Source organism: Gorilla gorilla, chromosome 19, assembly GCF_029281585.2.
Source record: "Gorilla gorilla gorilla isolate KB3781 chromosome 19, NHGRI_mGorGor1-v2.1_pri, whole genome shotgun sequence".
NCBI classification, from domain to species: domain Eukaryota; kingdom Metazoa; phylum Chordata; class Mammalia; order Primates; family Hominidae; genus Gorilla; species Gorilla gorilla.
The window spans coordinates 15,013,523-15,028,283 of NC_073243.2; positions in this window are offsets into that span (position 1 = coordinate 15,013,523).

Sequence of the window (14,761 nt, forward strand, 5' to 3'; positions counted from 1 at the left end):
TCTGTATGAACATGGAAATATCTACACCGCTATCTGTATGAACATGGAAATATCTACACCGCTATCTGTATGAACATGCAAATATCTACACAGCTATCTATATATCAATGGAAATATCTACACTGCTATCTCTATAAACATGGAAATAACTACACTGCCATCCGTACAAACATGGAAATATGTACACCGCCATCTGTATGAACATGTAAATATCTACACCGCCATCTGTATGAACATGGAAATATCTACAACGCTAACTGTAAGAACATGGAAATATCTACACCGCAATAGGTATGAACATGGAAATATCTACACCGCTATCTGCATGAACATGGAAATATCTACACCGCTATCTGTATGAACATGGAAATATCTACACCGCTATCTGTAAGAACATGGAAATATCTACACCGCTATCAGTATGAACATGCAAATATCTACACAGCTATCTGTATAAAATTGAAATTATCTACACCACTATCTCTACAAACATGGAAATAACTTCACTGCTATCTGTATAAACATGGAAATATCTACACCGCCATCTCTATGAACATGGAAATATCTACACCGCCATTTGTATGAACATGGAAATATCTACACTGCCATCTCTATGAACATGGAAATATCTACACCGCCATTTGTATGAACCTGGAAACATCTACACCGCCATCTGTATGAACATGGAAATATCTTCACCGCCATCTGTATGAACACGGATATATCTACACCGGCATCTGGATGAACATGGAAATATCTACACCGCTATCTGCATGAACATGGAAATATCTACACAGCTATCTGCATATACATGGAAATATGTACACATATTTCTCTATCAATATGGAAAAACTACAGCGCTATCTCTATAAACTTCAAAATATCTACACCGCCATCTGTATGAACATGGAAATATCTACACCGCCATCTGTACAAACATGGACATATCTACACCGCCATCTGTATTAAGATGGAAATATCTACACCGCTATCTGTATAAACATGGAAATATCTGCCCATCTGTATAAACATGGAAATATCCGCACCGCTATCTGTATAAACATGGAAATATCTACACCGCTATCTGCATAAACATGGAAATATCCACACGGCTATCTGTGTAAACATGGAAATGTCTACACCGCTATCTGTCTAAACATGGAAATATCTACACCGCCATCTGTGTAAACCTGAAAATGTCTACACTGCCATTTCTATAAACATGGAAATATCTACACCGCCATCTGTATGAACATGGAAATATCTGCAACGCCATCTCAATAAACGTGGAAATATCTACACCGCAATCTGTATGAACTTGGAAATATCTACAGTGCTATCTGTATAAAATTGAAATTATCTACACCACTATCTCTATAAACATGGAAATATCTACACTGTTATCTGTATAAAAATAGAAATATCTACACAGCTATCTGTATATACATGGAAATATCTACACCGTTATCTGTATGAACATGGAAATACCTACTCCACCATCTGTATAAACATGGAAATATCTACACCGCTATCTGCATAAACATGGAAATATCTACACCACCATCTCTATGAACATGGAAATATCTACACCGCCATCTGTACGAACATGGAAATATCTACACCGCCATCTGTATGAACATGTAAATATCTACACCGCCATCTGTATGAACGAGGAAATATCTACACCGCTAACTGTATGGACATGGAAATATCTACACAACCATCGGTAAGAACATGGAAATATCTACACCGCTATCTGTATGAACATGGAAATATCTACACCGCTAACTGTATGGACATGGAAATATCTACACTGCTATTGGTATGAACATGGAAATATCTACAGCGCTATCTGTACAAACATGGAAATATCTACACCGCTATCTGTATGAACATGCACATATCTACACAGCTATCTGTATATCAATGGAATTATCTACACTGCTATCTCTATAAACATAGAAATAACTACACTGCTATCTGTATAAACATGGAAACATCTACACCCCCCCCTGTATGAACATGGAAATATCTACACTGCCATCCGTACGAACATGGAAATACCTACACTGCCATCTGTATGAACATGTAAATAACTACACCGACATCTGTATGAACATGGAAATATCTACACCGCTAACAGTATGAACATGGACATATCTACACCGCTTTCTGCATGAACATGGAAATATTTACACAGCTATCTGCATATACATGGAAATAGATACACAGATTTCTCAATAAATATGGAAATAACTACAGCGATATCTCTATAAACTTCGAAATATCTACACCGCCATCTGTATGAACATGGAAATATCTACACCGCCATCTGTACAAACATGGACTTATCTACACTGCCATCTGTATTAAGATGGAAAAATCTACACTGCTATCTGTATAAACATGGAAATATCTGCACCACTATCTTTATAAACATGGAAATAACCGCACCGCTATCTGTATAAACATGGAAATATCTACACAGCTATGTGCATAAACATGGAAATATCCACACCGCTATCTGTGTAAACATGGAAATGTCTACACCGCTATCTGTGTAAACATGGAAATATCTACACCGCCATTTGTGTAAACATGAAAATATCTACACCGCCATCTCCATAAACATGGAAATATCTACACAGACATCTGTATGAACATGGAAATATCTACACCGCCATCTCTATAAACGTGGAAATATCTACACTGCTATCTGTATAAAAGTGAAATTATCTACACCACTATCTCTATAAACATGGAAATATCTACACCGCTATCTCTATGAACATGGAAATACCTACACCGCTATCTATGAAAATAGAAATATCTACACCGCTATCTGTATGAACATGGAAATATCTTCACTGCTATCTGTGAGAACGTGCAAATATCTACACAGCTATCTGTACATCAATGGAAATATATACACTGATATCTCTATAAACATGGAAATATCTACACTGCTATCTGTATAAACATGGAAATATATACACCGCCACCTGTATGAACATGGAAATAACTACACTGCCATCCGTACGAACATGGAAATATCTACACCGGCACCTGTATGAACATGTAAATATCTACACCGCCATCTGTATGAACATGGAAATATCTACACCACTAACTGTATGAACATGGAAATATCTACACCGCTATCTGTATGAACATGGAAATATCTACACCGCTATCGGTATGAACATGGAAATATCTACACCGCTATCTGTATGAACATGGAAATATCTACACCGCCCTCTGTATGAACATGGAAATATCTACACCGCTATCTGTATGAACATGCAAATATCTACACAGCTATCTGTATATCAATGGAAATATCTACACTGCTATCTCTGTAAACATGGAAATAACTACACTGCTATGTGTATAAACATGGAAATATCTACACCGCCATCTCTATGAACATGGAAATGTCTACACCGCCATTTGTATGAACATGGAAATATCTACACCGCCATCTCTATGAACATGGAAATATCTACACCGCCATTTGTATGAACACGGAAATATGTACACCGCCATCTGTATGAAAATGGAAATATCTTCACCGCCATCTGTATGAGCATGGAGATATCTACACTGGCATCTGGATGAACATGGAAATATCTACACCGCTATCTGCATGAACATGGAAATATCCACACAGCTATCTGCATATACATGGAAATATCTACACAGATTTCTCTATAAATATGGAAATAACTACAACACTATCTCTATAAACTTCGAAATATCTACACCGCTATCTGTATGAACATGGAAATATCTACACCGCCATCTGTACAAACATGGACATACCTACACCGCCATCTGTATTAAGATGGAAATATCTACACCGCTATCTGTATAAACATGGAAATATCTGCCCAACTATCTGTATAAACATGGAAATATCCGCACCGCTATCTGTATAAACATGGAAATATCTACAACGCTATCTGCATAAACATGGAAATATCCATACCGCTATCTGTGTAAACATGGAAATGTCTACACCGCTATCTGTGTAAACATGGAAATATCTCCACCGCCATCTGTGTAAACGTGAAAATATCTACACCGCAATCTCTAAAAACATGGAAATATCTACAACGCCATCTGTATGAACATGGAAATATCTACACCGCCATCTCTATAAACGTGGAAATATCTACACCGCTATTTGTATGAACTGGGAAATATCTACACTGCTAACTTTATAAAATTGAAATTATCTACACCAATATCTCTATAAACATGGAAATATCTACACTCCTCTATGTATAAACATGGAAATATCTACACCGCTCTCTGTATAAACATGGAAATATCTTCACCGCTATCTGTATAAACATGGAAATATCTACAATGCTGTCTCTATAAACTTGGAAATAACTACAGCACTATCTCTATAAACATGGAAATATCTACACAGGACTCTCTATAAACATGGAAATATCTACACCACCATCTGTATAAACATGGAAATATCTATACCGCTATCTGCATAAACATATAAATATCTACACCGCCATCGCTTTGAACATGGAAATATCTACACCGCCATCTATACGAACATGGAAATATCTACACCGCCATCTGTATGAACATGTAAATATCCACACCGTCATCTGTATGAACATGGAAATATCTACACCGCTTTCTGTATGAACATGGAAATATCTACACAGCTATATGTGTATCAATGGAAATATCTACATTGCTATCTCTATAACCATGGAAATAACTACACTGCTATCTGTATGAACATGGAAATATCTACACCGCCACCTGTATGAACATGGAAATATCTACACTGCCATCCGTACGAACATGGAAATATCTGTACCGCCATCTGTATGAACATGTAAATATCTACACCGTCATCTGTATGAACATGGAAATAACTACACCGCTAACTGTATGAACATGGAAATATCTACACCGCTCTCTGTATGAACATGGAAATATCTACACCGTTATCTGTAAAACATGTAAATATCTACACCGCTATGTGTATGAACATGGAAATATCTACACCGCTATCTCTATGAACATGGAAATATCTACACCGCTATCCGTATGAACATGAAAATATCTACACAGCTATCTGTATATCAATGGAAATATCTACACCGCTATCTCTATAAACATGGAAATATCTACACCGCTATTTGTATGAACACGGAAATATCTACACCGCCATCTGTATGAACATGGAAATATCTACACCGCCATTTGTATGAACATGGAAATATCTACACCGCGATCTGTATGAACATGGAAATATCTTCACCGCCATCTGTATGAACATGGATATACCAACACCGGCATCTGGATGAACATGGAAATATCTACACCGCTATCTGCATAAACATGGAAATATCTACACAGCTATCTACATATACATGGAAATATCTACAGGGTTTTCTCTATAAATATGGAAATAACTACAGCGCTATCTCTATAAACTTCGAAATATCTACACCGCCATCTGTATGAACATGGAAATATCTACACCGCCATCTGTACAAACATGGACATATCTACACCGCCATCTGAATTAAGATGGAAATATCTACACCGCTATCTGTATAAACATGGAAATATCTGCCCAACTATCTGTATAAACATGGAAATATCCGCATTGCTATCTGTATAAACATGGAAATAACTTCACCGCTATCTGTATAAACATGTAAATATCAACAACGCTGCCTCTATAAACTTGGAGTTAACTACACCACTATCTGTATAAACATGGAAATATCTAGACCGCCATCTCTATAAACATGGAAATATCTACACCACCATCTGTATAAACATGGAAATATCTATACCGCTACCTGCATAAAAAGGGAAATATCTACACCGCCATCTCTATGAACATGGAAATATCTACACCGCCATCTGTACAAACATGGACATATCTACAAAGCCATCTATATTAAGATGGAAATATCTACACCGATATCTGTATGAACATGGAAATATCTACACCGCCATCTCTATGAATATGGAAATATCTACACCGCCATTTGTATGAAAATGGAAATATCTACACCGCCATCTCTATGAACATGGAAATATCTACACCGCCATGTGTATGAACATGGAAATATCTATACCGCCATCTGTATGAAGATGGAAATATCTTCACCACCATCTGAATGAACATGGATATATCTACACTGGCATCTGGATGAACATGGAAATATCTACACCGCTATCTGCATGAACATGGAAATATCTACACAACTATCTGCATATACATGGAAATATCTACACAGATTTCTCTATAAATATGGAAATAACTACAGCACTATCTCTATAAACTTCGAAATATCTACACCGCCATCTGTATGAACATGGAAATATCTACACCGCCATCTGTACGAACATGGACATATCTACACCGCCATCTGTATTAAGATGGAAATATCTACACCGTTATCTGTATAAACATGGAAATATCTGCCCAACTATCTGTATAAACAGAGAAATATCCGCACCGCTATCTGTATAAACATGGAAATATCTACACCGCTATCTGCATAAACGTGGAAATATCCACACCGCTGTCTGTGTAAACATGGAAATGTCTACACCGCTATCTCTGTAAACATGGAAATATCTCCACCGCCATCTGTGTAAACATGAAAATATCTACACAGCCATCTCTAAAAACATGGAAATATCTACACCGCCATCTGTATGAACATGGAAATATCTACACCACCATCTCTATAAACGTGGAAATATCTACACCGCAATCTATATGAACTTCGAATTATCTACACTGCTATCTGTATAAAATTGAAATTATCTACACCACTATCTCTATAAACATGGAAATATCTACACCGCTATCTGTATAAACATGGAAATACCTTCACCGCTATCTGTATAAACATGGAAATAACTACAACGCTGTCTCTACAAACTTGGAAATAACTACACCACTATCTCTATAAACATGGAAATATCTAGACCGTCATCTCTATAAACTTGGAAATATCTACACCACCATCTGTATAAACATGGAAATATCTATACCGCTATCTGCATAAACATGGAAATATCTACACCGCCATCTCAATGAACATGGAAATATCTACACCGCCATCTGTACGAACATGGAAATATCTACACCGCTAACTGTATGAACATGGAAATATCTACACCGCTATCTGTGTGAACATGGAAATATCTACACCGCTATCTGTATGAACATGGACATATCTACACCGTTATCTGTATGAACCTGGAAATATATACACCGCTATCTGTATGAACATGCAAATATCTACACAACTATCTGTGTATCAATGGAAATATCCACACTGCTATCTCTATAAACATGGAAATAACTACACAGCTATCTGCATAAACATGGAAATATCCACACCGCTATCTGTGTAAACACGGAAATGTCTACACCGCTATCTTTGTAAACATGGAAATATCTACACCGCCATCTGAATAAACATGAAAATATCTACAACGCCATCTCTATAAACATGGAAATATCTACACCGCCTACTGTTAGAACATGGAAATATCTACAACGCCATCTCTATAAAGGTGGAAATATCTACACCGCTATCTGTATAAACATGGAAATAACTTCACCGCTATCTGTATAAACATGGAAATATCTACAACGCCGTCTCTATAACCTTGGAAATAACTACACCACTAACTCTATAAACATGGAAATATCTAGACCGCCATCTCTATAAACATGGAAATATCTCCACCACCATCTGTATAAACATGGAAATATCTATACCGCTATCTGCATAAACATGGAAATATCTACACCGCCATCTCTATGAACATGGAAATATCTACACCGCCATCTGTACGAAAATGGAATTATCTACACAGCTATCTGTATATCAATGGAAATATCAACACTGCTATCTCTATAAACATGGAAATAACTAAACTGCTATCTGTATAAACATGGAAATATCTACAGCGCCATCTCTATCAACATGGAAATATCTACACCGCCATTTGTATGAACATGGAAATATCTACTCCGCCATCTCTATGAACATGGAAATATCTACACCGATATGTGTACGAACATGGAAATATCTACACCGCCATCTTTATGAACATGGAAATATCTTCACCGCCATCTGTATGAACATGGATATATCTACACCGCCATCTGGATGAACGTGGAAATATCTACACCGCTATCTGCATGAACATGGAAATATCTACACAGCTATCTGCATATACATGGAAATATCTACACAGATTTCTCTATAAATATGGAAATAAGTACAGCGCTATCTCTATAAACTTCGAAATATCGACACCGCCATCTGTATGAACATGGAAATATCTAAACCGCCATCTGAACGAACCTAGACATATCTACACTGCCATCTGTATTAAGATGGAAATATCTACACCGCTATCTGTATAAACATGGAAATCTCTGCGCAACTATCTGTATAAACATGGAAATATCTACACTGCTATCTCCATAAACGTGGAAATATCCACACCGCTATCTGCATAAACATGGAAATATCCACACCGCTATCTGTGTAAACATGGAAATGTCTACACCGCTATCTGTGTAAACATGGAAATATCTACACCGCCACCTGTGTAAACATGAAAATATCTACACCGCCATCTCTAAAAACATGGAAATATTTACACCGCCATCTGTATGAACATGGAAATATCTACACCGCCATCTCTATAAACGTGGAAATATCTACACCGCTATCTGTATGGACTTGGAAATATCTACACTGATATCTGTATAAAATTGAAATTATCTACACCACTATCTCTATAAACATGGAAATATCTACACTGCTATCTGTATAAACATGGAAATATCTACACCGCTATCTGTATAAACATAGAAATACCTTCACCGCTATCTGTATTAATATGGAAATATCTACAACGCTGTCTCTATAAACTTGGAAATAACTACAACACTATCTCTATAAACATGGAAATATCTAGACCGCCATCTCTATAAACATGGAAATATCTACACCACCATCTGTATAAACATGGAAATACCTATACCGCTATCTGCATAAACATGGAAATATCTACACCGCCATCTCAATGAACATGGAAATATCTACACCGCCATCTGTACGAACATGGAAATATCTACACCACTAACTGTATGAACATGGAAATATCTACACCGCTATCTGTATGAACATGGAAATATCTACACCGTTATCTGTATAAACATGGAAATATCTACAACGCTGTCTCTATAAACTTGAAAATAACTACAATGCTATCTGTATAAACATGGAAATATCTACACCACCACCTGTACGAACATGGAAATATCTACAATGCCATCCGTACGAACATGGAAATATCTACACCGCCATCTCTATGAACATGGAAATATCTACACCGCCATGTGTATGAACATGGAAATATCTACACCGCCATCTGTATGAACATGGAAATATCTACACCGCTATCTGTATGAACATGGAAATATCTACACCGCTATCTGTATGAACATACAAATATCTACACAGCTATATGTATATCAATGGAAATATCTACATTGCTATCTCTATAAACATGGAAATAACTACACTGCTATCTGTATAAACATGGAAATATCTACACCGCCACCTGTACGAACACGGAAATATCTACACTACCATCCGTGCGAACATGGAAATATCTACACCGCCATCTGTCTGAACATGTAAATATCTACACAGCTATCTGTATATCAATGGAAATATCTACACTGCTATCTCTATAAACATGGAAATAACTACACTGCTATCTGTATGAACATGGAAATATCTACACCGCCATCCGTACGAACATGGAAATATCTACACCGCCATCTGTATGAACATGGAAATATCTACACCGCTAACTGTATGAACATGGAAATATCTACAACGCTATCTCTATGAAAATGGAAATATCTACACCGCTATATGTAAAACATGGAAATATCTACACCGCTATCTGTATGAACATGGAAATATCTACACCGCTATCTGTATGAACATGGAAATATCTACACCGCTATCTGTATGAACATGCAAATATCTACACAGCTATCTGTATATTAATGTAAATATCTACACCGCTATCTCTATAAACATGGAAATATCTTCATTGCTATGTGTATAAACATGGAAATATCTACACCGCCATCTCTATGAACATGGAAATATCTACACCGCCATTTGTATGAACATGGAAATATCTACACCGCCATCTGTATGAACATAGAAATATCTACACCACCATTTGTATGAACATGGAAATATCTACACCGCCATCTGTATGAACATGGAAATATCTTCACCGCCATCTGTATGAACATGGATATATCTACACCGGCATCTGGATGAACATGGAAATATCTACACCGCTAACTGTATGAACATGGAAATGTCTACACCGCTATCTGTGTGAACATGGAAATATCTACACCGCTATCTGTATGAACATGGACATATCTACACCGTTATCTGTATGAACCTGGAAATATATACACCGCTATCTGTATGAACATGCAAATATCTACACAACTATCTGTGTATCAATGGAAATATCCACACTGCTATCTCTATAAACATGGAAATAACTACACAGCTATCTGCATAAACATGGAAATATCCACACCGCTATCTGTGTAAACACGGAAATGTCTACACCGCTATCTTTGTAAACATGGAAATATCTACACCGCCATCTGAGTAAACATGAAAATATCTACAACGCCATCTCTATAAACATGGAAATATCTACACCGCCTACTGTTAGAGCATGGAAATATCTACTCCGCCATCTCTATAAAGGTGGAAATATCTACACCGCTATCTGTATAAACATGGAAATAACTTCACCGCTATCTGTATAAACATGGAAATATCTACAACGCTGTCTCTATAACCTTGGAAATAACTACACCACTATCTCTATAAACATGGAAATATCTAGACCGCCATCTCTATAAACATGGAAATATCTCCACCACCATCTGTATAAACATGGAAATATCCATACCGCTATCTGCATAAACATGGAAATATCTACACCGCCATCTCTATGAACATGGAAATATCTACACCGCCATCTGTACGAAAATGGAAATATCTACACAGCTATCTGTATATCAATGGAAATATCTACACTGCTATCTCTATAAACATGGAAATAACTAAACTGCTATCTGTATAAACATGGAAATATCTACAGCGCCATCTCTATCAACATGGAAATATCTACACCGCCATTTGTATGAACATTGAAATATCTACTCCGCCATCTCTATGAACATGGAAATATCTACACCGCCATGTGTACGAACATGGACATATCTACACCGCCATCTTTATGAACATGGAAATATCTTCACCGCCATCTGCATGAACATGGATATATCTACACCGCCATCTGGATGAACGTGGAAATATCTACACCGCTATCTGCATGAACATGGAAATATCTACACAGCTATCTGCATATACATGGAAATATCTACACAGATTTCTCTATAAATATGGAAATAAGTACAGCGCTATCTCTATAAACTTCGAAATATCGACACCGCCATCTGTATGAACATGGAAATATCTAAACCGCCATCTGAACGAACCTAGACATATCTACACTGCCATCTGTATTAAGATGGAAATATCTACACCGCTATCTGTATAAACATGGAAATCTCTGCGCAACTATCTGTATAAACATGGAAATATCTACACCGCTATCTCCATAAACATGGAAATATCCACACCGCTATCTGCATAAACATGGAAATATCCACACCGCTATCTGTGTAAACATGGAAATGTCTACACCGCTATCTGTGTAAACATGGAAATATCTACACCGCCACCTGTGTAAACATGAAAATATCTACACCGCCATCTCTAAAAACATGGAAATATTTACACCGCCATCTGTATGAACATGGAAATATCTACACCGCCATCTCTATAAACGTGGAAATATCTACACCGCTATCTGTATGGACTTGGAAATATCTACACTGATATCTGTATAAAATTGAAATTATCTACACAACCATCTCTATAAACATGGAAATATCTACACTGCTATCTGTATAAACATGGAAATATCTACACCGCTATCTGTATAAACATAGAAATACCTTCACCGCTATCTGTATTAATATGGAAATATCTACAACGCTGTCTCTATAAACTTGGAAATAACTACACCACTATCTCTATAAACATGGAAATATCTAGACCGCCATCTCTATAAACATGGAAATATCTACACCACCATCTGTATAAACATGGAAATACCTATACCGCTATCTGCATAAACATGGAAATATCTACACCGCCATCTCAATGAACATGGAAATATCTACACCGCCATCTGTACGAACATGGAAATATCTACACCGCTAATTGTATGAACATGGAAATATCTACACCGCTATCTGTATGAACATGGAAATATCTACACCGTTATCTCTATAAACATGGAAATATCTACAACGCTGTCTCTATAAACTTGGAAATAACTACAATGCTATCTGTATAAACATGGAAATATCTACACCACCACCTGTACGAACATGGAAATATCTACAATGCCATCCGTACGAACATGGAAATATCTACACCGCCATCTCTATGAACATGGAAATATCTACACTGCCATGTGTATGAACATGGAAATATCTACACCGCCATCTGTATGAACATGGAAATATCTACACCGCTATCTGTATGAACATGGAAATATCTACACCGCTATCTGTATGAACATACAAATATCTACACAGCTATATGTATATCAATGGAAATATCTACATTGCTATCTCTATAAACATGGAAATAACTACACTGCTATATGTATAAACATGGAAATATCTACACCGCCACCTGTACGAACACGGAAATATCTACACTGCCATCCGTGCGAACATGGAAATATCTACACCGCCATCTGTATGAACACGTAAATATCTACACAGCTATCTGTATATCAATGGAAATATCTACACTGCTATCTCTATAAACATTGAAATAACTACACTGCTATCTGTATGAACATGGAAATATCTACACCGCCATCCGTAAGAACATGGAAATATCTACACCGCCATCTGTATGAACATGGAAATATCTACACCGCTAACTGTATGAACATGGAAATATCTACAACGCTATCTCTATGAAAATGGAAATATCTACACCGCTATATGTAAAACATGGAAATATCTACACCGCTATCTGTATGAACATGGAAATATCTACACCGCTATCTGTATGAACATGGAAATATCTACACCGCTATCTGTATGAACATGCAAATATCTACACAGCTATCTGTATATTAATGTAAATATCTACACCGCTATCTCTATAAACATGGAAATATCTTCATTGCTATGTGTATAAACATGGAAATATCTACACCGCCATCTCTATGAACATGGAAATATCTACACCGCCATTAGTATGAACATGGAAATATCTACACCGCCATCTGTATGAACATAGAAATATCTACACCGCCATTTGTATGAACATGGAAATATCTACACCGCCATCTGTATGAACATGGAAATATCTTCACCGCCATCTGAATGAACATGGATATATCTACACCGGCATCTGGATGAACATGGAAATATCTACAACGCTAACTGTATGAACATGGAAATATCTACACCGCTATCTGTGTGAACATGGAAATATCTACACCGCTATCTGTCTGAACATGGAAATATCTACACCGTTATCTGTATGAACCTGGAAATATCTACACCGCTATGTGTATGAACATGGAAATATCTACACCGTTATCTGTATGAACCTGGAAATATCTACACCGCTATCTGTATGAACATGCAAATATCGACACAACTATCTGTATATCAATGGAAATATCCACACTGCTATCTCTATAAACATGGAAATAACTACACAGCTATCTGTAAAAACATGGGAATATCTACACCGCCACCTGTATGAACATGTAAATATCTACACAGCTATCTGTATATCAATGGAGATATCTACACAGCTATCTCTATAAACATGGAAGTAACTACACTGCTATCTGTATGAACATGGAAATATCTACACCGCCACCTGTATGAACATGGAAATATCTACACTGCCATCCGTACTAACATGCAAATATCTACACCGCCATCTGTATGAAGATGTAAATATCTACACCGCCATCTGTATGAACACGGAAATATCTACACCGCTAACTGTATGAATATAGAAATATATTGACCGCTATCTGTATGAACATGGAAATATCTACACCACTATCTGCGAAACATGGAAATATCTACACCGCTAACTGTATGAACATGGAAATATCTACACCGCTATCTGTATGAACATGGAAATATCTGCACCGCTATCTGTATGAACATGGAAATATCTACACCGCTATCTGTATGAGCATGGAAATATCTACACCGCTATGTGTATGAACATGCAAATATCTACACAGCTATCTGTATATCAATGGAAATATCTACACTATCTCTATAAACATGAAAATAACTACACTGCTATCTGAACAAACATGGAAATATCTACACCGCCATCTATATGAACATGGAAATATCTACACCGCCATTTGTATGAACATGGAAATATCTACACAGCCATCTCTACGAACTTGGAAATATCTACACCGCCATCTGTATGAACATGGAAATATCTACACCGCCATCTGCATGAACATGGAAATATCT